Raw genomic sequence first — 26039 nt, forward strand, 5'->3', positions numbered from 1 at the left:
TTAATAAAATAATTAAAAATAATTACTTAATAATTATAAATATTCAAATTAATGTAGTTGAAATATTAATTAATAATTATTTAATAAATAAAAATTTTAGTTTAATAAAAAATTATTATTTAATAATAAAGATTTTCCGACTACAGTAGTCGGAAAATGATAATACCATTATTTCTTCCAACAGTTGTAGTCGTAAGATTGATAAAAAATTATTTAATAAATAAATTATTTTCCACTACTATAGTCGAAAAATGATAATATAATAATTTTTCTGACAGATGTAGTCGAAAAATAATAAAATTATTTCATCCAATCTGATACATGTCGTCAGAATCTTAACTTTTTTTCCAGATAAGTATTTACTACTCTGACCACTGTAGTCAAAATATCTTCTATTCTTTTATTAGATTTCACTGCCCTCATGTTACAAACAATAACAACAAACCTAATGTATTTCTCACATTAGAATTTGAAAATTACAAATACAACCAAAACTTAAAAATTCAACCAGTTAGAAACATCCATAACAAACATCGAATCAAATAGTTTAAACATTTCAAGACAAGTTCAAGTCTAAATATCACAATCCAAAATAAACATCAATTATAATAGTTTAAGTCTAAACATCACAATCATAAACAAGAACCATCAACTACAATCTAATCATCTGATTCACTATCCTCCTCATCATCAAATACTTGAGGCATATGCTTCTTGACTAACTCCTCAAACTTAGCAAACTTGGCAAATTTGGTATCATTAACTGCACATTGTTGTGTCAACTCTTTGATTTGTTTTTTCATTGATTCCATTTTTTCTGTATTTTGCGAAATAGAAGTGGAGTTGGGCAACATTGGGGAAGAACTACTCGAGAATTGGTTAACTCCAAGACCATAGGTTTTACCTTTCTTTGGACCACCTACTATAGTTGTCCATATTTTAGTCATATTTGCAGGCGATGGTTGGACCATGGTACCATCCTCTGAAGTAGGTTGGGTTTGACACCAATCTTCAATGCCTTTTTAAAATCCTTTCTGAAAGAAAAATAATTGTCATTATGTAAACAAGCTAAGATGAATAATAAGAAAATAATATATATAAAATTTATTATCTTACATATGCATCCTTATCATACAGTTTGATCAAATCTTCTCTTGTACCATCCTATTTTTTGTTCTTATGTGCCTCTTTGAAGGCCGTATCAAGAGGTACATCTACTCCTCCATTTAAGAATTTCTGCAAAATTTTACCCATATACATATCAATGCAACTGTAAAAGTTCAGCTATTGAGCAATGACCATTCAGATTTACCGAAAAAAAGGAATCACGAATGGTTCATAATCAGGACTTATTGACCGTAAGAGAATAAAACTGATACTGTAGTTGAATAACTACAATCTAGAAAAGTAAGGCATGTTGTATGGAGCTTTTGAGCCCCGCATGAGATTCCATGGTCATTCCTGAAACACTCAACTTTTCCGGACGATTTTTGATAGCATGAGCGTCTAGAGAAAACTCATCTCCCACCAAGCCCTTCTGCAGTAGCTTCCTTCCTAATAGTGCCTTAAAACTTTTTTCAAAGTCATTGTTGTTCCATAATGGTATAGAATTGAATAATCTTTCCGTCGATACCAAATTTGTCCAAATTCGACACTCGGGCAAAGAGTTAGAGCCATTTTAGTAAGACATGTGCCACCTGGCACTTTAGCACGTCGCGAAGCCAGCCAAAATGGCAGTTGTCAAAATCTAGTGAGACTCCGCGATTATGGCGCATCGCGCCAAGGCTTAATTTTAGAGTTGTCAATTTCCAGTGCACCAACGCGATTCCACCGCCGTCGCGGTGCCTTTCCAATTGTCCAGTTTCCAGTGAGCTGGCGCGATTCCACCGCGTCGCACCAGCATGTGAAATCGGGATTTTCAGATTTCCTTTTTTAAATTTCAAGAACTAATTGGTAATTTCCTAAAGCCCCAAACTAGTTTATATAAGGGATCTATACCCTAAATGACGAAAATACTTCATTATTCATCAATTTTTCCCCAAATCCAAGTATTTTCTCTCTCAAGAAGTCAAGAACCCTAGCCAAGAAATCAAGAATGAGCCTAAGGATTTCTTCAAGAACCTTTAAGAAAGAGTCTTCTACGGTATGCAGATATTGATTCTTGGGTTCCTTTCATCCAAGAAGCTCAAGAACCCTTTTCTAAATTTCAAAGATCTTATGTTTATGAGTTTTCATGATTCATATGAATTGAAATTGGAGTTGATTCTATTATTGAGTTTTAATTCATATTTTGTTTATGAGGTTTCAAGCTTTGACCCTAATATGTGATATCATATGATGTTCATGATAAACCCTCTTTAAGCTGCTTGTTAAGTGATGTGTTCATGTAAATTAAGTGTAGAAATTGTTGAATAAGCAAAGCATGCTCCCCATATGTTTGATAAAATGCTTATGCGAAAGAATTAGAGCCATTATAGCATGTTGACTAAAAATCCCCAATTTTGTGCAAGTCCATGCATGCCAAGTGTTTGTTGAAAGGCCTTAGTGAATGAATTGTAACATGATAGCATGAAATTCCCCAATTATGTGCTCTTCAATACATGCTAAGACTTTAATACATGTTGAGTGTTTGATGTAAGACCTTGTTGAATAGAGTATGAGCCAATAACATGTCTCCCTATACTATTACATGTTTATGATTTCTAAATACTTGAAGAGATGCTTTAGTGATTGCGATGATGAATGAATGTCCATGGTCTTGATTATTCAAGAATGGTTATGTTTTACTTTTATGTTATCGAGTCCTGGAGGTATTTATACCCGAGAAATTAGCTGTAGTCTAGAGCCCATGTCAGTTTCCTCGATAATCTCGGTTAAGCCACAACTCTCAGAACTCAGTGAGTTATAGAACTCTGTACTCTCTGACAGATACAAAACTTAAGAAATCTCAGTAATCTCAGTATCGCTAGTATTCTAGCCTCAGTTCAGTACTCAGTTCAGACCTAGTAGTATTCAAGTGTTCAGTTCGAAACTCAGTATCATGCAGTCAGATAACGAAATTCAGTAGTATTCCGTCAGATACGGAACCAAGTGAATTCAGCGTAACTCAGATCATTCGAGAAATATAATCAGTATCAGATTCAGTTCAGTTTAAGTTAAGAATCAGTTCAGATCTTTCAGTTGGGAGTAGGAGCTAGCACCGAGCGAGTGCAGAGATGGCGGCTCCCCGTTATAGAGGCAGAGTCATTAGGATCAATCCCTGAACTCCATAACTGCGTAACCAGCGTAGGATGCAGGAGTCACCCGTTAGAAAAGGCTTGTCACCCGCTAGATAGGCTTGACTATTATACTGCCTTAGGCTTGACTTCCTGCGAGGGTCACCTGTTAGAGAGGCTTGACCAAAGAGGTCTTTACCCATGGCACGGTATTGACACCCTTCCAGCTGGGGTCACAGGTTGGACCCCACCGGTTCAGATTCGAGGCAAGTCGGCTAAGTGAGCACTCCCACAGGTACAGTTTCAGTATCAATCTTCAGAAAAGAACTCAGAAATCAAGACTGTCAGATAAGTCATCTATCTCAGTGAGGAACTCAGATAGTTCCATCGACTCATGGACCACCCGTTAGATAGGATGGTCCCACATAAAGTTATTGAGTAATCTTATTATCAGATCCAGAGACCACCCGCTAAATAGGCTTGATCTCAGTCTCATATTCAGTTGAGTAATCTCATTATCAGATCCAGAGATCACCCGCTAGATATGCTTGATCTCAGTCTCATATTCAGTTGAGTAATCTCATTATCAGATCCAGAGATCACACGCTAGATAGGCTTGATCTCAGTCTCAGATTCAGTTGAGTAATCTCATTATCAGATCCAGAGATCACCCGCTAGATAGGCTTAATCTCAGTCTCAGATTCAGTTGAGTAATCTTATTATCAGATCCAAAGATCACCAACTAGATAGGCTTGATCTCAGTCTCAGATTCAGTTGAGTAATATAATGAGATCCAGAGATCACCCACTAGATAGGCTTGATCTCAGTCTTAGATTCAGTTGAGTAATCTCATTATCAGATCCAGAAATCACCCGTTAGATAGGCTTGATCTCAGTCTCAGATTCAGTTGAGTATTCTTATTATCAGATTCAGAGATCTTCTACTAGATAGGTTTGATCTCAGATATAATCTTTTCTTATCATTGATAGTAGATTCCGGTACAGGTACAGGTACATATATCAATAGAGAGTTGGCTTATGGTCCTTCAGTATCATGAGCACCGTGTGACGTTTCGGTTCCAGAAAATCGGGTCGTTATAAGTACACAGTTACACACAGTCCACACACTGCATTTCACCAACACCTCTTCTTTCCTTTTTTTCTTAATGTTTATTTGAATATCAACAAAATAAACTAACTTTTCTGTAGAGACCATTTAGCCTATAATGGGTTGTTGTATATCTCAGTTGGAAGCAAAATTTGCATTTTTTCCTACAACACCATCTACAAATCAACTCAAGAAAGTTATTGTTTCAACTACATCTTCTATGCCTATTTCTGGTGCTGTTGATGATGTTAATCTTGATGAGTTGTTAGTTGACACTAAAAGAGGCAAGAAGATTGTAGCTTTTTACTTGAAAAATCCACATACTAAACTTACTGTGATTTACTCTCGTGGCAATGTTACTGATCTAGGACAACTCTATGACCCAAGGAAAACAATTCAGTTACATCATGGAGAATCAACATACGTGGGAAAACTGTACCAAAGGCAAATCAATATATAGATGCCTACAAGATTATCCCTTAAGCAGACATTATTCTAAACCTTTTCAGTTCACAAAATTGCATTCCATAATTAGATAGCTATTAATTAGCAAAACAATCGAAATAAAAATTAGATAGCATTCCATAACCAAACATAAGAAACACAGATGATAATGGACAGGGAAAAACGGACACTTATTTTGTCTGCTGGACTACTGCTATTGCAGTAGATTTGTGAGCATTAAAAAGAGAAACTTTCTTGAGTTAATTGAGTTGCCTGAATGATTAGATTAATACTGTCAGAAGCTTGTTTTCAGCCACAGTAGAAAACTACTCTAGCATCCCTTCTATCTTGTTTCTAATCCAACCTAGATTGTAAAATTCCATTCTTAATACTATTCCTAGGCAAGAAACTACTTTTAAGACAGACCCTTCTAGAACCACCACTCCCCAATACAAAAACAACAAACTAGTTACAACTACAACAATAACAATAACACACTAGCTATAACTACAACAACAACAATAAACTAGTTACAACAACAATAACCACATACCTAGAATTCACATATAATCCAAATCAATCCAATACATCTAAAAACCTTATATTTTGGGTGTTTGTGTGTGTAAATGGATAAAGGGGTTGGACAAGAATAGTACTAGTCATCGTCGGTGGGTAGCGAAACTCATCGAACTCCAGTGTGTAACGAGTGACCCATTTCAGAGGCTCAATTTGCCTTTCCCCATTCCCTTTTTGCCTTATATTCAGGAGTGTCCCATAATTCCAAGAATTTGGCCTACACTTCATCATTAACCCAACTACGTTGTTGCAATTAACTTCGGGCCTTATACAAGTGTTCTTTGATCTGTAGAGCTGCTTTCAACCAAAAAAATGTGATCTATTTCATTGTCATGGAAAGATCTCCATGAACACTTTGTATACAAAACAGTTTAATATAAAATCATGAAATGAGTTGATGGATATAATGGAAAAACTATCTATAGGCAATGAGATTCATAACTTATAAAATTGCTTATACCGTAAACTGTTTCCACATATAGATTCTGATTTCGTATGGAATCTCGTTCCAACTATTCCATGGCTTTTTGAAAAATGGTTTAATTACTTCTGTAACCATATGCCCGGCGCTATATGCTGGAATGAACCTGCAATAAAGTTATATTAAACCATCGCCTTAGCTTTCAAAAATTTCAAAAATGTAAGAAAAAATATAAGGGTTACTTACCCATCATAATCAGGGACGATGCGTAGCCTCCCGTATTTGTCATATTCTAATACCTCTTTAAATTGAGATTCTGAGAAGCACCTGTTGTAGCATTAGAATTGTAGCACTATCAATGGATGGCGATGTTGATGTGCTAAGACCTCCAATTCTCAATCCAAAAAGGATAGGTGTGGATGATATCGAAGGCACAAATAAAGAGCTATTATGCAGACTATTATTGGAAGAAAAGGTGTGGAACTTGTCAGATGGTGGGGGCATGAAAAATGCATTTGGTAGTAAAATAGTTGATCTAGGAGGAGGGGGGAGATTTGTAGTAGCTGGTTGAAGAGTTGTGGCAATAGGTGGTGGTCGTGGTGTTGTATATTGACCTGCAGGAAGATTATCAGGCCCTTTCTTACTTTTTCTACGCCGTCCATTACCATTACCAGATTTTGAAGCCATCGATTTTCTTTGCTAACCACCTAAAAAAGAAAGAACAACCAAATTAGCAGACAACCTATTTTTGGACATACAAATCAGTTATGTAATGAATGACTGGAAATAATTACCTCAAGTAATGGATGAATACAATATAGTTAAGTAGTACCAATTGAACAAAATAGACAACATACATATACTATAGAAATTCAAAAAATTTTAAAATAATAGATGAATGCAATATAGTTAGGTAGTACCAATTGAACAACATAGCCTCATCATTTGGTTCATTTTGAGACCATGAGTGTGTCCCAAAAGCATCCCTGACCATCCCACTATATCGAGAACTTTCAGCATTATTCTCTCTTATTGGACTTTCAACATAATTCTGAAAAGCAAAATTATAAGCAGTACTACTCTCTCTATAAGTTGTCCACACAGTATAATTCAACATAAATCCCTTCTTATAAAGATGTAATGTAACAACATACGGTCTCAATAATTTGCCACACTTGCATTTCTAACAAGGACACTTAGTTGTCCCTTCAGTAAGAAAATCATCAAGTGTCATTGCTTTAGCAATAAATCCAGCTACCCCATCTTTATATTCCTCCCTCAACCCCACACGGTTAAGATAAGTTCTACTATACATCCATGTAAGATCTTCATTTTCCATCTACACAAGAACGACAATAATAATAATAATAAAGAAGAGAAACAAAAGCAAGAGAACCAAAACAATAACAGGAGAAAAAACACAAACAATAGTTATAGTATAACAGTAGTTATAGCTACTACAAATGCAGAAAAAAGACTATTCGAAGCATTGAATCCTATAAGAAAGTCATTGACATGTATGACAATTGAAAATCTTAAACATGGTTTCTTCTTCCAAATCATAATATCAGCAAGTTCAGTTGGCACAAAGTGTACACTAGTACTTAAGACACAATATTATTCAGGTGGGGAATGAAATCAGATCACTTACGACTTCAATGTTGGTTCACTAAGCATCCAATATAATATGATAAAGAAGGTCCTTAATGTATAGAAAGCAAACTATTTTGATCCTTGATGTATACCGTTAACACGAGAAGTCCCAAATGTATGCAGCACGTAGTGGGCAAGTTAAGTCCTAAACCTCAAACTAACTGTAGATGTCAAAATTCCAGTTAAACATAAGGACCAAAATAGTCCAACTCTCACACACTAAAAGCCATATTGGTTATACTTGTTTGCAATTAAACATAACATAAGAGAGGGTGAAGAGCTGCAAATAAAGATATTCATATACTCGCTAACTGAATCTGCTTCTCACATACGTAAAAGGCCAAACATAAAGGAAAACTTTTTCTCCGAACTAAAGATATTCATACACTCACTACCAATGCAACTTTCTTCCAAATAGCAATAGGATGTAATTAGAAATGCTGGAAATGGAAAATGGTGAATAGGTCTTATTAGTTACATGGAAAAGTAAATACGGCATCCAGTTCATCCTAGTATAGAAAAGGCTGGATTGTAGAGGCGATAAACAAAACAAATGCCTTGAATTGTACAAACCTAAGCTTAAATTTATACAAACGAGACTAGTAAGAAATTAACAATATTTATACCACCGGGAATAGTTAATCAATAAAGTAATCATCAAACTATACTTACCACGTAGTTAATTAACTTGGTTCTACCTAATAAACCCTCCCTCTTTTTACTTACCACAATTTAACTAACTCAGTTCTATGGTTTAACCATTAGCATTTTGAACAGTTCTATGGTTTAACCATTAGCATTTTGAACTTTGGATACATCACTTGACTCCTAGTAGGACCCAATCAATTAATACAACATATTAGATCAAACCACAATAAACACCAACAACTTGTATGTATACAAACTAGCAAATAACAACTATATTTCAATCCCAAGCAAGTTGTGATCAACTGGGAATACTCATTGATCTTGTTGCCATATTTAAGCTTGAATATACAAACTTAACAAGATTTTTATACCTCCAGGAAATAGGCAACCAATAAAACGATCATCAACATATACTTCTATAAACAAAATGGGGTGATATGGTTTCAGTTCAGTATATGTTACATTATGATCAAAATTTGTACACCAAACAGAAGATTGTATCACCGACATAGAAGAGCTACAACACACATCCAACCTATCACTAAATCATGACTCATGAGACTTCACCATCACAAGCAATGACAAGCACAAGCCCTTCTCAAAACACAGTTTCTGCCTTGGCTTAATCCTATTCTATAAACAAATCAAGAAACACTGAGGAAACACAATCAATTAGATTTTATACCACCAAGAAACTGGTGCATAATAAAATGATCATCAACATATATTCTTATAAACAAAAATGGTGAAATGGTTTAAGTTCAATCTATGTTACATTATGATAAAATTTTAAAAAAAATGAGGCACTTTAGTTTATACCATCAGGAATTGTTAACCAATAAAATAATCATCAACGTATACTTACCACATAGTTTATTAACTTGTAACTACCTAACAAAACTCTCTCTTTTTTACTTAATTTAATTAACTTGCTTCTATCGTTTAGCGGTTAGCACTCTGAACTTTGGATAGTGCAACTTGACTCCCTATAGGACCCTATCAATCAATACTAAACACGTATTCAATCAAATTACAATATTTACCATAACTTGAATGCATATAACTAGTAGATAACAACTATGTTTTGATATCAAACAAGATCAACTAGGAATCCTCACTGGTCACGTAGATCCACTTAAGCTTGAACATATACAGACTTAACAATATTTCATACCACTAGAAAATAGGTAAGCAATAAAATGATCATCAAAGATATAGTTTGATAAACAAAATGGCCAATACGTTTAAGTTGAATCTATGATACATTATGATAAAAAATTTTATACAAAAAGGGAGATTGTCTCACCAGCATAGAAGTGCTACGACACACTTCCGAACTATCATGAAATCGCGTTTCATGGAACTTCGACATCACAAGCAATGACAAGCACACTCTTTTCTCAACACACAGATAATGACAGGGATACTCTTTTGTCAACAAACAGTTTGTGCCTTGGCTTTATCCTATTCTCTAAACTAAATGAGAAACACTAAGGAAACACAATCAATTCCTTCAACTCCCTCCCCATTTCCACCACAAAGTAATCGAATTTCATCTTTAAATTAGACTAACACAAAATTAACAAGATTTTATGTCACCAAGAACAGGTAACCAATAAAATGATCATCAACAATATATATTTATAAACAAAAATGGGCAATATGGTTTAAGCTCAACCTACGCTATTTGTCTCACCGGCATAGAAGAGCTACAACAAATATCCAACCTATCATGAAATCGTGATTAACAGGACTTCAACAACACATGCAATGACAAGCACACATCTTTCTCAACAAACATCTTATGCCTTGGCTTTATCCTATTCTTTAAACTAAACGAGAAATACTGAGGAAAAATACTCACCGTCACCTTCGCCATCACTAATCCACCATCACAGAATTCACTATCGCCATCACCAATCCACCGTCACCATCACCATCACCATCACCGTGATCGTCGTTGTCACCATCACTGTCGAGAGAGACCAAAACAGGGCAAGGGTTTGATAGGTTTAAAGAGAGTGAGAGAGACGACAGTGAGAGACTGAGAGACATAATTGGAAAAGGGTTTAACATGTTTAATTTTTATTTTATATGATTGTTTAATAATTAAATATAATATTTCAACAACTGCGGTTGGTATAAATTTAATATATTTAATTATTTATATATTTCGACAACAGCGGTCGGGTACTTTTTTAATATATTTAATTATTTAATATTTTCAACTACATTAGTCGGTTATATATTTAATATAATTTTATATTTTATATAATTATTTACTAATTAAATATAATATTTTGACAACTGTAGTAGGGTATAAATTTAATATATTTAATTATTTATGATTTTCGACTATAGCGGTCGCGTATATTTATAATATATTTAATTATTTAATATTTTTGACTACATCAGTCAGTTATATATTTAATACAATTTAATTATATATTTAAATCAATTATTTATAAACTTTCTGATTACAATTATCGTATTATATATCTACAGCTGATTAATCTTTTTAAAATATTCGGATCAAAATATTTGGTCAAGTTAATGTTGACAATTTTCAAAGGCCTTGTCCGACTACTTAGTCGAAATATATATTTCTTGGAATTTACCGTCAAATTTATGATTGTTGTCGTCAAAAATAGTATCGAAAAAATATTTGATAAAAAATAAAAATTAAAAATTAAACTTTCCAATTGAAGTAGTCAAAAAAATTTTGATTGATTATTTTCAGTGGGAATATGTAGTCGGAAAAACCCAAATTTCTAGTAGTGAAAAGTGGTCAATTTCAAAGGAATAGAAGTAGCAGCAAAAAGGGAGGTACTGTTGAAGTCTGCCACAAATATGGAAAACCTGGGAATTTCATCTAAGATTGCCCATTATATAAAATGAACTATCAAGAATATCTAAAGTCTAGAAGTAACAAAGGAAAGAAGAAGGACCAGGTACCTTAAAAGTCAAGAAAAAAGTTGCAGCTGATTATGCAGTGAAACAAACTTTCCAATCTGGGGAGATACTTCCAATGAATCTTAAAAACTTAAAGATGTCTCCATGTTGGCAGTTGTGGATAATGAAGTCACCTATGATTCCTTATTTGTTTTCACGGCAAAATTAGATGATGAAAAAGAAAATGAGGTAATTCTTTTTTACATCAAGGAAAACTTAAATAATTATTCTCTTACGAAGATAAAGAAGCTTGCGAATATGTTGATTGATTCTGTGTGAACTGACTGCGGATAAAAATGTTCTTGAAGACAAAATACAGAATCTAAAACTTGAATTAATTACCTGAACTCTCCAGTTGTCTGAAATCGAGGAATAGTCCTCAATATTGAAATCTGAAAATCTAAGTTTAGTGGATCAACTGAAGAAAATAGATGAGTCTAATGGTAAAGGGAAAAAAGAAGCCTCAAAGATTCAAGTTGATATTGAAGAAAATTGAAGTATTCTCAAATATATCTTATGACTGCACTCCATAAGAATGAGGAATTAGAAAGGGACATGGTCTGTATAAGAGAAAATCTTAACAAATCCCTAAAATAGACCACATCTTCACAAATCTTTTCTAATCTAACTAGTCAGGGAATCAATAATAATAGAGGACTTGGATATCAGTATAGAACCCATGGTTTTGGGTCTCAAGGAAGTATATTCCTGTTACTAAATTAAAGTCAATAATCCTCTGTGTACTCACTCTGGAAGGGATGGTCACTTGAAAAAAATTGTCAAGAATGGCTTAGAGTTAGAAAGAACAGTGCTAGATACATCCATTAAGAGAAATCTTATCCCAAGGGATCCAAAATCTTGAAAAATATGAAGAAGAACCAACTGCCTAGATGGGCCAAGAAAGATTTGATCACTCTATTATCTTCCTTTTGGGAACTCAAACTTAAGTGGGTTCCCAAATCTAACAATGAACTTTGTATGCAGGTGGATGTAAGGGAAAACAAGCAGAATTGTTTCATGGACAATGGATATTCTAAGTATATGACTATAAGGAATAATTATTTTCTCTTACTCAGGGCACTTCAAAGTGGAGGTGTCTCATTTGAAAATGTAAAAAAGGGTTACATTCATGGTATTGGAAAGATTAGAAAGTCTCTTAATCATGTAATATAGGATGTGTACTATGTTAATGGTCTCAAACATATCCTTATGACTGTATCTCAAATCTATGACAAAGAAAATAAGGTAAAGTTCTTATCTGATGAATGCACTAAACCTGGCTTGAAGTCTAGGAAAGTCATTATTAGAGCTAAAAGGTGCAATAATATGTGTGGTTGATCTAGACTCTGTAGATGATTGTGAATTAACCTTTTTAAGTGTCCAAGGTAAAAATGTTGATTTATGGCATAGATGATTGGGACATGTAAGTTCCTTCTTCCTGAACAAATTAATCGCAAAGGACCTGGTCTATGGTGTTCCAAAGCTGTAGTTTTCAGTCAACAAGGTTTGTGATTCTTGTGTCAAAGAAAAACAAACCAGATCTTCAATTAAGATGAAAAAGCAGGTTAGCACCTCTAGACCCCTTGAGTTGCTGCATATGGATTTATGTGAACTTATTAAAATCCAAAGTTGAGGTGGGAAGTGGTATGTGTATGTTATTATGGATGACTATTCTAGATTCACACGGACAATGTTCTTAAGAACTAAAGATGAAACCTATGAGGTTCTGGTGGTTTTTGCCAAGTAAATTTAGATGAAGCTAAACTGCAAAATTGTTGGATTCAGATCAGATAATAAAAGTGAGATTGAAAATTCCCAAATTGTAGGATTCTTTGGTTAAAATGAAATCAGTGATAATTTTATTGCTCCTAGGACTCCCCAGCAAAATGGAGTTATTGAAAGAAAGAACAAGACTCTCATAGAGATTTCCAGGACTATGTTAATTTATAGTGGCCTTTCAAAAAGCTTTTGGGTTGAAGCTGTCAACACTGCCTATTATGTGACTGATAGATGACTAATCAGATCTCTCTTAAACAAAACTCCGTATGAGCTTATCTTCAGCAAAAAGCCCAAGATTGACTATTTCAGAACTTTGGATGCAAATGTTTAAATCTAAACAACAGAAAGAAAAAGATAGGGAAATTTGACACTAAAAGTGATGTAGAGCATTTGTGGGCTACTCCTTAACAAGAAAAGCATAGAGAGTTTTCAACAAAAGAACTTTGTCTATGGAAGAAAGTGTACATGTAATCTGTGATGAGTCAGAAAACCAAAAAAGTTTTGGTAGAGATGTAGATTCTGACATAGAATAACTCATTCCTATTCAAAGGGATGGTATAGCTAAATCTAAAGATCAAGGACAGACTAATAAAGTTGAGAATAAAGAAGGTGATGGTGAGTCAGGAACTAAGTTGCAGACTGCAGATATGGAAGAGGAAAATTAAGAAGGATCTATTCAAAATTCTCAAGGACCTAGTCCCAGTAGATCTCAGCCTAGAATATCAAAATAGAAGCTATTAGGATTCTTATTGCCTTTGCTGCTTAAATGGGGTTCAAACTCTTCCAAATAGATGTCAAAAGTGTCTTTTTGAGTGGGTATTTAAAGAAATAAGTTTATGTCAAGCAAGCTTCAGCTTTTGAAGATGCAGATTTCCCCCACTATGTGCTCAAACTGGATACAACTCTCTATAGTTTGAAGCAAGCACCAAGAGGTTGGTATGAGAAACTTTAAAAGTTTTTTCTAAAAAATGGCTTTAAAAGAGGGAAAATTGACAACTGTCTTCCTGAAGTCCAGATCTAGCAGCTTGTTGATTGTCCAAATCTATGTTGATGACATAATTTTTAAAACTACTTCTGAATCATTATGTGAAGAGTTTGAAAAATTAATGGGTTGTGAATTTCAAATAAGCATGATAGGTGAATTAAGCTTAATTTTTCAAGGGACTATGATGTGTCTAGAAAAATACATCAAGGAGTTGCTGAAGAAATATAATATGGGAGATGTAAAGACAATTGATACTCCAATAGAAACCAGCTCAAAGATGAATAATAATGAACCTGGTCCATGTATAGAGGGATTATTGGATCCTTACTATACCTCACGGTAAGCAGGCCAGATATTGTATTCAATGTGGGAATATGTGCTAGATTTCAGGCTTATCCAAAAGAGTCTCATTTGAAAGCTGCAAGAGAATCCTTAAGTATCTAAAAAAGAAAAGGGACCTGGTCCTGTTCTATCCATCTGGAGACAGTTTTGATTTAATTGGCTATGTTGATGTTAATTATGCTGGATACTTGGTGGACAGAAAAAACACCTCAAGAATGGCTAATTTTCTTGGTTCTATGGCTAATTTTCTTGGTTCTTCTCTAATTTCCTAGGGTTCTAAGAAACAAAACTCAGTTCCTAAAGCTGAATCTGTGGCTGAAACTTCTTGTTGTGCTTAATTATTATAGATCAAACAACAGCTGAAGGACTTTGGGATTGTATAAGTATAACGCACCGAGAGCACACTCTGGGCATCACACGGTGCTTACAGTCCTGAGGGACTACAAGCTAACTCATGAGCTAGTACTTGCTGTGAGTACTAGATAACATGATCAGAAATGCGAAAGAATACTGACATGCCATAAGGTTTTAATAATTGAATTCAAAACTAAAATATGAGTATATAGAAATAACTGACTGAATCTGATAAAATACTGATAAATTGGATAACTAACTGTAATGTATGAATATTGAATAACTGACTCTAATGTCTAATAAGCCTCTAAAACTGAATGACTATGAGTTAATGGGACAGGCCCTAACTAACTCCAACTAACTACTAAACTGAGACATGAAATAAAGTAAGTCTATCCTCAAAGTATGAGGACTCACCATGCTACTGCGGAGGATCTGATAAGTCTAATCGTGAGCCAGGAACTGAGCGTCAGAACCTATGATATAATACATCATAGCGCAAAAGAAAAGGTATGCGACCAGTACTTTGAATGTACTGGTATGCTAAATGAGGTAGGCTGATATTCATGGTTTTATGAACAAAACTAATAATTAACTGAATATGCATATAAAGCATGAAGTACTGAATAGAGAGCATAAAATTTGTAGGTACTGGGAATATGTGTAAATCTGTAAATACTGAGTACATATGAAAATCTGTAAATATTGAGGATGCATGACCAATTATATAAGTTGAACTGAGTAAAATGTGTAAACTAAAATACTAAAATAACTAAAATTTTGTATGCTTTGGTCAAACAACACTAAGACTGAATAACTGAACTGGGACTGTAACTGAGACTGTGGAAGGTATCATCTAACCAACATTGCCCAATTTGAGCTAATCGGGGTTAAACCTATAACCCTAGTTTGAAGGGTGTTAATACCATGATGCGGGTACTAACACTGACTATGTGAATTCACTAAACTGATATAATGTCCGAAGGACTTATGGTGTCAAGCCTGAACTGAAGGGTGACCCCTGCGAGATAGTCAAGTCTAGTCTGGCGGGTGACTTCTCATATCCTATGTTAGCTACATAGTTCTGGAGTATAGGGATTGCTACTAATGACTCTTCCTATCTGATGGAGAAGCAGCCATCCCTATACTCGCTCGGTGCTAAATCCTACTTCCAACTGAAAGACAGTGAAATACTAGACTGTTTTGAGTTTAATTGACTGATAACTGACTATTCTAATAATGCTCATAGTATATTCTGAAGACTATTCTATAATGTACTAAGACTAGACTAAATAAACAACTATGGTTTTCGGGTATTCAATGCCCCCAGGACTCAAAACAACAATGGTAAAATGACACTAAAGCTTGGGGGGCAAACCATGAAAGCTTTTATAAAATTAATCACTCTTGTAGGCATTATATCAAACACTTGTACTTCATAGTTTAGTCAATTCATGGGAATAGTATAAAACTTGAAATAATAGCATGACTTCAACATCTATAACACTAAATCATGATCTAATTTTAAGAATGACAATAATAAAACATGGGGGATTTGATAACAACGATAATTCCATTAAAGTGTGGTATAAAATCAACATTCATGGAGTTCATGGAGATTTATAGTTTTAAATCACAATTTAATATCATAAATCTTGAAAAGATGATAGATTTGTAATTAAAATGGTTACTTGGATTCCATGGATGAAAGGAATTCATGGATGAACATCTAATATACCTGGGATAATGAATTTGGAAGGATTGATGGTGAGTTCTTAAGATTTGGCCTTGATTCTTCAGAGCTGGGTTTCTATTTTAGACATAAAGCTCTTGAATTTTTGGGGAAAATTGAGTGAATAATGAACTTAAAACATTTTTAGGGCATAAATATCACACCTGGGCGGATTAAAATAATAGGAAAAGACTGTTTTAACTCTGGGCGACACTTTTAATTTTTGTCAAATTTTTCCAAAAAACACCACTGGCGCGACGTGGCACTGTCATGCCGTGCCACTGGAATTGGACAACTGAGAAAATGCACAGTGGCGCAACGCGATTGCCTTGTTTGGGACTTGGAATCTCACCTTGACGCGGTGATATCATTCTTCAACACTAGAAATTGACAAATGCTAATTCGGCCTTTGGCGCGGCGCGACAAGATCGCACATCTTCACTGGAAATTGACAATCGTTATTTAAACTGGCTCCGTGATGCGCTAAGGGTTAAAATGATGGTGTTTAACGACTAAAACTTAAAATTGCCATAACTTTTTATCCAGTTATCAGATTTGGGCGAATTTTATATCGTTGGAAAGCTAATTCAATTTCCTACGTAATGGAAGTCTCTAAACTAACAAATAATGAGTGTTTCAAAAATTTTATATATGAATACTCATGCATTGGGACTTAGATTACACTGAGGAAAAGCGGAGTATTACAATATCTCCCCCTTGGGATCATTCATCCTCGAATGAGACTGGTTAAGCTGAGGAAAAACTGATGGAATGATCTTACACAATGAACATGCATATATTATGCATGGAATGCATGACTGAACTGACTTATGAGTGCACGACTGACATGAATATGATGTGCAACTGAAACTGAGCATGATAGAGAGAAATCTTAAGAGGATTAGTACCTTATACTGAATCTGAATTTGCTTAGAAAAGATGAGGGTACTTGGTCTACATATTTACCTCTGCTTCCCAAGTGGCTCCCTCAATGGACTGATTTCGCTAAAGAACTTCGACCAATGGAACTTCTTTGTTCCTTAGTCTACGAACTTGATGATCAAGAATTTCGACTGGAACTTCCTCAAAGGAAAGACTGTTCTGAATATCTACACTTTCTAAAAGAATAACTATAGCTGGATCACTAATACACTTTTTCAACAATGAGACATGGAACACTGGGTGTACTAAGGCTAAATCTGAAGGCAACTCAAGTTCGTAAGCTACCTTTCTGAAATGACTGAGAATTCTGAAGGGACCGACATATAGGGGACTGAGTTTTCCTTTCTTTATGGAGCCATATGGATACTGGAATGATAGTTGCAAGTGGTCATCCCTACTGCCTTTAAAATCAACTACGCATGCTCTCAGCATAGCTTCTAGAGTCTGAATGGTCAGTTCTACTTGACCATCTATCTGGGGGTGGAAAGTTGTACTGAGATGGACTTGGGTACCAAGACCCTTTTAGAAGAAGTGAGAGGTAAATTGGGTACCTTTATCTGAGATGATAGATAAGGGAACACCATTCAACCTGACCAAATCTCTAAGATAGAGTTTGGCGTTTGGCGTAGTCTTCGACTGAATAAGAGGTATGGACTGACAAGAAATGAGCTAATTTGGTCATCCTGTCTACGATAACCTAAATAGAATCATGTTGATGACGAGTACGAGACAAACCGATCACAAAGTCCATGTTAACTTTCTCCCATTTTCAAGTGTATAGTAGAAAATCTATTGAATAAGTCATTACTGAGGGGATGAAACTCTTCTTGCATATAACAGGCAAAAAGAAAGGCGGCAGTAGTCTTCAGCCTGTATAAATTTGTCATAAAAAGTATTAAAAACAGAAGCAATAATAAACTAAATAAAGAAAAATTATCAAAAATTATAAAACAACAAAGAAATAATAATGCTTAAAGAAGTTGTGCCTTTAAGCAATTATATATCATTAGCAATGCTATCTTCTTCAACAATAATTATTTTTGCATGTTTATTTTAAAATACGTAGTATAAAATTTTATCACTTAAAACTGATTATTGTGATATATTTTTAAAAATTTGGTAAAGCCAACTGAACTAACAAAATAAAATCTTAAATTTACTTTCTTATTGATGGTGCTGAGAAAAAACCCAAATGAACATCATTAATTAGTAATTATAAATATCAAAAATTAATTTTTTTCTAAAGTTGAGGAAAGAAGAAAATTGAGGATAAGCAAACAAAGAAACCAATATAGCTAATACCAGGATTTTTCATAATTTCTTGGAATGGTCTTCTAATAATATGAAATGATGAAATACTTCAGATTCTGATCATTATACTCATATTGTTGAAAAGTAGCAAGTAGATCATAAAGTTAATTAAAGTCCGTATAAGATGACCTAATCAAATATCATGATTATCCAAAAATAAAAATAATTAATATAAATATGTTATAATTAGTCGATTAATGAGAAATATATATGTTTGTGTAAATAACTTTTATCCTAACTTAAACCCTTATCTTTATTCTAGATGATTCAAAGTAAAACTAACCCACCATCCAGAGTTTAATAAGTAATGACAATGATACCATTTAGCCCACTTCCAATACCTAACACTGCTACTATATATAGACTTGTCTCTCTATTAATGGCCTTATCACTCTTAATTTTCTCTACTAATCTCTACCTTCAAACATAAAAAAAGAAAATAGTATGGCTGGCTTAAGAAATTGCTTGTTAGTAGATCCTTGAAAAGAAAGTAATACAGTATATGAAATGAATTAAAAGATTTTTGTCAAAAGCAATGGAGGAGGCTCTGAATGTCGATGACTACATGAGGGGGAAACTTTCATAAAAGCTTTACCATTTACTTTATAGAGATAGTTTCTTATAAGAATTGTTTTGGTAATCCAACTTTACACTCTGGTGTAGTGGTGTTTCCCACTTTTAATAGTAGTAGATCACATGACTTGCATGACTTTATTTTTACAAACACAAACTTTTAATAAGGATGCTTACTTCAACGAATGGTACAAAGCCTATCCCAGAAATTTATTTATAACTTCCAAAGAGCACTCTAAATCTAGCTTCTCTACAGTTTATCCTGAGAAGATGTCGATAGCCATTGGTATCGATCATACCATGCAGAAGATGACTGATAAACTTTAATTGATGGTACATCCAATCTTCAACATCTTTTGTTATGACATGATTTCATGACTTGCATCTGACAAGACAAATTAATGTATTCATTACCACATTTTTTCAATAAAGCTAAGATCAATATAACCGAAAAAGAGCTCAGTTTAGTTAAATGAATAAAAATCATATACATTCCTGTATTTCTTAAATAAATAAATACAAATTAAGAAAATACTTTCCACAAAGAAGGAATTATCTTTGGGTACGGTGTGACTCACAAAGTTGAGATCATTAATTTAGTTTTTTGCTTTTCAATACCCACATTAGAGTCCGACTAATTCAGAATCACGCTACAGAAGTATATACCAGGAAGAGGAACATAAATACGTGAAAGTTATATAACTTAATGGAATACATAATTCGAAGAGTTGGCTTCCACAACCTAAAAGAGTTGGTTTCCAACACGTTAAATAGTTCAAAACTTAAAAAGCGACAACGCAAATTATATATCAGGAAGAAGAAGACATCTAAGATCAGACAAATACCAAGTTATAAGCGTGAAAAGAGAAAAGAAAGAAGAAAAGTGTAAGGGATACATACTTCAGAGAGTTAACTTTCAAAACCTTGAAGAGTTAGCTTTCAGCAAATAAAAGTTTTCAAAACCTAGAAATCCATAAGGCAGAACTATATACCAGGAAGACAAGGCTCAAGATCAGAAATAAAAAGTTAAAATCGTTAAAAGAGTGAAAAAAAGAAGAAAAGCATAGGAGCATAAATTAACAGTTACATTAAAAAGGGTAAGAAATCCTACTAATATACATAAGTTCTTTTCATATTTTTGCCAATTTTTAATTTATTGGACGTGTTAAAGGGTTTGTGTAGTTGTTTTTTTTTTGCTAATTTTATTTTTTTTGGGCCAACTTTTAAATCTATTTTATATGAAAAAGAATTCCTGCCATTTTTTTTTTGCCTATTTTCATGGGAAAATTTAATTGAAAAAAAGTTTACACTTTTTTCCCCTATTTTCGTGATGTTGATGCTTTCTCTTTATATATATAAAGAGTCCTAAAACTAATAGAAAGTAATCTTTTACCTAAAATAAAAACTTCATAAACTTAGGAATTTAACCATATAAGAAAATCTTCTTTATTTAATTTTTAATATAGTTATTATAGTTAATATTTAATATCATAAAAATAATAATATAATAATTGAAAAAAAAGGTGAAAAGATGATTTTGTCTATTATGAAGTCTTTTAATGAAGAACAAAAAGTTCAAACAACATTTTTAAAATGCTTCAGACTTTTAATATATTGTTATTATATTATTATTATTATATTATTATTATATATATATATATTGTATAATTATTATTATTATTATTATTATTATTATTATTATAATATTCTATTAAAAAGTAGTTTCTTGTTATGTTCCCAACTAAGATATCCATTTCCAATGAGAGAGTGATAGTGAAGAGAGATACAGAATGAAAAAAATAAAGGAAATCAGAGTGAAGAAAATTTTCGCCATTGGAAATGGATATCTTAGTTGGGACATAACGAGAAACTACTTTTTGATATTCGGATTAAATTAAAATTTGAGATGTTGAAACATAAATGCTTAGGGTAATGCCTCCTTTCAAAGAACTGTCATTTTCAAGAACCCCTTTGTGCTTAGACCTACTTCCTCCATTTTATTTTTATTTGTACCTTCATTTTTAAATCAAATTGATTAAATTTTAAAATTAAATTAGATTTGATTGATTTTATTTTTTTATAATTAAATTTAGTTGTTTAAAATTATATGAAAAGTATTATCAATTGTAATTTTTTTCAATTTAATTAAATAATACATCTTAAAATAATGGTCAAAGTTTGTATACTTCGACTCTAAAAAAGAAAAGGGAGCAAATCAAAAGAACGGGAAATGATCAAAAATATCCTTGAATTATCTGAAATTAAGCAAAAATATCATTCGTTAGTTTTTGGCTCAAAATACCCCTCTGTTAAATATTTGATTCAAAAATACCCCTCACTCTAACGAAATGGCACTAGACACGCCATATGAATAAAAAAGGCCACACGTTCCATCCATGTCAGCATCCACATAAAAAATCCCCTATTTAATCCATCAATCCAATTTTCATCCATTTAATTATCCAACCCAATCGAAGAGGCGTTTAATTATCTGATTCTTAATTTCACTTCGTCTCTCCCAACAAAAATTGATGGCAAACACAATGATGCACTGCATCAAATAAGAATTTTCTCTTTAGGCACCTAAATGCACCAGCACTAAACTCAATGTAAACTAAAATGGGGGAAACGAAAAAAAGAAGAAGAAGGCTAATGCACAGTTAGGGACTCAAGGAGAAGCATTGTTCTTTGATGGATCTTATAGAACTGCCAACATTATTGCACATAAAATTCTTACTATAGCATCGATTTTTGTTGGGAGAGACGAAGTGAAATTAAGAGTCGGATAATTAAACGCCTCTTGGGTCGGGTTTTTTGCTTATTGGGTCAGATCAGATAATTAAATGGATAAAAATTAGAATGATGGATTAAATTGGGGATTTTTGATTTGGATACTGACATGGATGGAACATGTGGCTTTTTTTATCCACATGGTGTGTCTAGTGGCATTCCGTTAAAGAGAGGGGCATTTTTGAGCCAAATATTTAATGAAGGGGTATTTTTGAGTAAAAACACTAACAAAGGATATTTTTGCTCCATTTTAAATAGTTCAAGGGTATTTTTGACCCTTTTTCGTAAAAAAAAATGAAGGGAGTACTTTATATTATTTGTATACAAAAGTTACTAGTTCGACTAATTTATATGTGTTGTGTAAATCCTATCGAATGGAAAACTCTTCCTACCAAAAAATTTTCATAGCTGTCTGACCCAAGAATGAATGAATCTCTTTCATCCCACCGCATCTTTCAGTGGTAATGAAACAGACTTATACAGAAAAATAACAACTAATTTTATTTTCCAACCAATACGAATTAGTTTGATTAACTAATTCGTAACACATTTTTCCTATTCAATTTTAATTTTATACTTATCCTATTAAAATTAAAATTTTGTATGTACTTTGTTACCAAATTTGAGTTTGATTTTCCTTTTCCTATAGGATTATTACAGAATTTGGAAGTTGAAGCAGCTGCATGCCCACCACAATACAATAGCTATTGGGATTCTGGAGATTTTTGCAAGAGGCATATGCCATATTGTTTAGGCGGAAAATGTGTGTGGTCCCCAACTGCGCGGAATTTCGAGCAATATAAATTGCGATGTGGTGTTTGGCAAAGTAAAAAAGTGCTTTTAAGCATTTATTTTTAAGTCAAAATAAGTGCTTATAAGTCAGAAGGCAAAAGTAAGGCAGTACCAACTTATGACTTTTGACTTTTTGACTTATAAGCCACTTATTAAAAGCCAATCCACACAGGCCCTTTATTCTTAATTAATTGATTAGAAAAGAATTGGCTTACCTTTTGATGAGAATGAATAGTCCATTCGTTCAACTTTACTTGTCACATTTTGAGTTGACACACTTATTAAGAAAAATAATTAATAATATGACTATTTTATCATAGTATCCCTATTAAATTATGCTTACATTTTATCTTGAAATTAATTTGGAAAAGAAGCAATTAATGTTAAGGGTAAAATAGAAAAACAAAAATTGTCTTCTCTTGATATGTCAAAAATGATAAGTAAAAGTAGAAATTCAATTAGAAAATTAGTGACAAATAAAATCAAACGGAGAGAGTAGATGCTATCACGATCTTGGATTTTGATCGTGACATTTATGATTCTACCAAGAGTGGCAAAAATATGAAAAACACCTAGTTGAATTGTGGTAAAAAATTTGGAATAATATATAACTTTGTGGGTTCTGAAATTGAACTTATGTCTCTATCAGCATACATTCTATAACAATTCCTCTATCAGCATAAGTTCTGTAGAAATTAAGTTATGTCTTGTAAAGCATGAGTTGGGGGTTATGAATTTCTTGAGGCATAATGTTCTGAAACTGAATGACATACATTATGTAGGAACTACGTTAATTACGTCTTGTAAGGAACAACTTGTGGATTATGAACTGAACTCATGTCTTTGTAGGAATTAAATGGCATAACTTGTTATGCCTTGAAAGTTGAAAGTCATAACTTGTGTCATAGTATTATGATAGAAATATATTACCCCGTCCTAAATTTTGTATTTTGATTTTTCATTTTACTTGTCTTTTTTCATTAATCAAGAATAGACAATTTTTTTTTTCATAATTTACCCTTTGTATTAATTATTTTTTCTTCAAATTAAAATGTAAACATCATTTAATAGGGGTACTATGGTAAACTAACCATGTTATTAATTATTTTTCTTAATCAATGTGCCATCTCAATTTGGGATTGATAATTTGAGACGAAGGGAGTATCTTTTTCGAAAGAGGCCAACAGGTCATTTATTCCATGACTAGATATAATAAGCCCGTGCAAGCATGATCTCAATATGTTATGTTATAGTCTTTCAGTTGAAGAATAATGTTGTAGTTTCTACTATTTGTTCCATTTTGGAATACAAATTCAGTATATACGGATCATACCAATATTCAGTAAGGTTGCAATGTATAGTTTTCAAGTTTCTTTCAAAATGCAAAAATAAACAATACAAAGTATGAAATTTCTTCTTATTACTCGATGATTCCATTGTAAAAAATACCCTTTATAGACGACCTAATACAATAACCCTACGTAGTAAAAAGAAAGAAAATATTGTGTACATCTAAAAAAGAAAAAAAAATCTAGTAAGTACCTAAAATATATTCACAATAATTAACTAAATATTCATAGTCAATTCCAACAAGAAAAAAAATATTAAATCCCAACACACACACCCCACCTCAAGTTAGAGGTGTGGAAGAGACATCCAACTTGCTAAGATCTTGATAATACAAAGGCCCCTTCAATGATTAGTGAAAATATTGGCGAGTTGGGAAGAAGATTTTACATACGATAATGAGATTAATCTGGCAAGGTACTGTTGACGGACGAAGTGGCAGTCAACTTCGACATGCTTCGTCCGTTCATGAAAAACAAAATTTTGCACGACATGAATGGTGTCACACCTTTTTTTTTTTTTTTACCAAAAAAGGTATGATTTAAAGGTTTGAAAGAGTTTTAATTATTAAGTGACAAAAGATATAATTTGTTTCAAAAAAAATTCTTTTTCATTTGAACTTAGAGTCGCCACTTGACATAATCGGGTCTGCTAAGTCACCTTTGAATTTTTTTTTTCAAAACTATTTTTGACTCTTTAAAACTGATTTGCGAACAGAGATTTCGACTAAGGAATTCTGTTGACTGAGGGAAAGGTGTTTGGCACCCCTCGATCCCGTGGTTCAACCGCGATTGCTTCGTGGAGTATATCGACTAGTATGATGCTATGAAGTGAATAAACCACATAAAGCACACAAAACAAACAATCAAACAAAAAAAATAAAGCAAGTTCGAAAAATAGTGTCCAGTCCAATTATTACAATCCAAAATAAAGATACTAAAATAAACCTACGCTAACATACACTAGTCCTAAACTATGCTCTACCCAACACCTTGGGCCTTGATCATGATCATCTTTCGCCAACATAATACGTCGGAGCATTCCCCGGTGAATAAGTATAATGAGCCTAAGGGCATTCCCCGGCTAAATAAATACATTTGCTGAAATGGGATAAAAATGGAGAAAATCAGTCAACACAAACATTTACACATTCGATGATTAGAATCCTACGAGTTGCCTACCCCAAAACCTAGAATTTGCCTATCGATTTAAGAGACTAATCATAGTACTATCGTGTTCAACAACATTCATATTTAAACATAATTAAACCAAAATCAATGAATCTTAATCAATCCATGTTAACCTTTTTATCAAAGTTTTTTATTCCCACCCTGATTTTGTTATCCAATTACCAATTTTAATTGTCCAACAAGATATTATTTTCATTTAATTTGTACCATTTGAGATCAATCATTCAACACAAACACATATCAAACAACAAATCACCCCCATATAGAACAAACACAACAAAATACCTCCATAATTATATAAACTTAGATGAATAAAGTTAAAGATTAGACCATAATAAATCAAGTATGATTTTAATGGTGAGGAGCTAATCAGAACTCGGTCGGAATCCTCAAAAAGAAATCCCCAGAAATGAACTCCCGACTTCAATAACCCTAAAATTCAGACTGACCCGAACGAACTGACCGACCCATTTCAATTTAGTGGTTTTTTGAGGGGATTTGGTCGGAATCGATTGAAATGGCTCAGATTTTGTTGACTTGGATGTCAGAGTTGTTATTTTGCAATGAGATTCCAACTGAAAAATAAGGGAGAAAGTGGTTGCGACACGAGTTTTGGTTGGAATGGAGTTGACTTCACTATTCTCACTCTGTTTGAGTTTTGGCGACCTTGGTGGTAATGAAAACTCGGCATAAATCTGGAGGCAGTACTATTTCTGGCGAGAGCCCGCCAGAAAAGGGTGTTACTCGTTGGATTTTTTCTCTTTTCTCTCTTACATGTTGCTATTTTTCGATGGTAATTCCTTACATCAGTGTGTATGTGAATTTGTTAATGAGGGTGAGTGTGTATATGTGATGGTATCTCTCCGAATGTGTGTGTTCACTGTGA

At 33.3% G+C, this 26039-nt stretch overlaps 1 long non-coding RNA gene across 2 annotated transcripts; it reads right to left on the reverse strand.

Moving 5' to 3' along the window:
* Positions 1–495: 495 nt before the first annotated feature.
* LOC107863657 lies at positions 496–10156 on the reverse strand. Of its 2 annotated transcripts, none has more exons than XR_001672392.2 (5): positions 9929–10156; positions 6010–6470; positions 5803–5929; positions 1117–1236; positions 496–1034 (listed from the first exon to the last, which is right to left on the reverse strand). It is a non-coding gene; the product is annotated as an uncharacterized LOC107863657 (long non-coding RNA). The 2 variants fall into 2 exon arrangements; XR_001672391.2 differs by having other exon boundaries at positions 5423–5929; positions 9929–10117.
* Between the last annotated feature and the right edge of the window lie 15883 nt (positions 10157–26039).

Source organism: Capsicum annuum, chromosome 3, assembly GCF_002878395.1.
Source record: "Capsicum annuum cultivar UCD-10X-F1 chromosome 3, UCD10Xv1.1, whole genome shotgun sequence".
Lineage (NCBI taxonomy): Eukaryota > Viridiplantae > Streptophyta > Magnoliopsida > Solanales > Solanaceae > Capsicum > Capsicum annuum.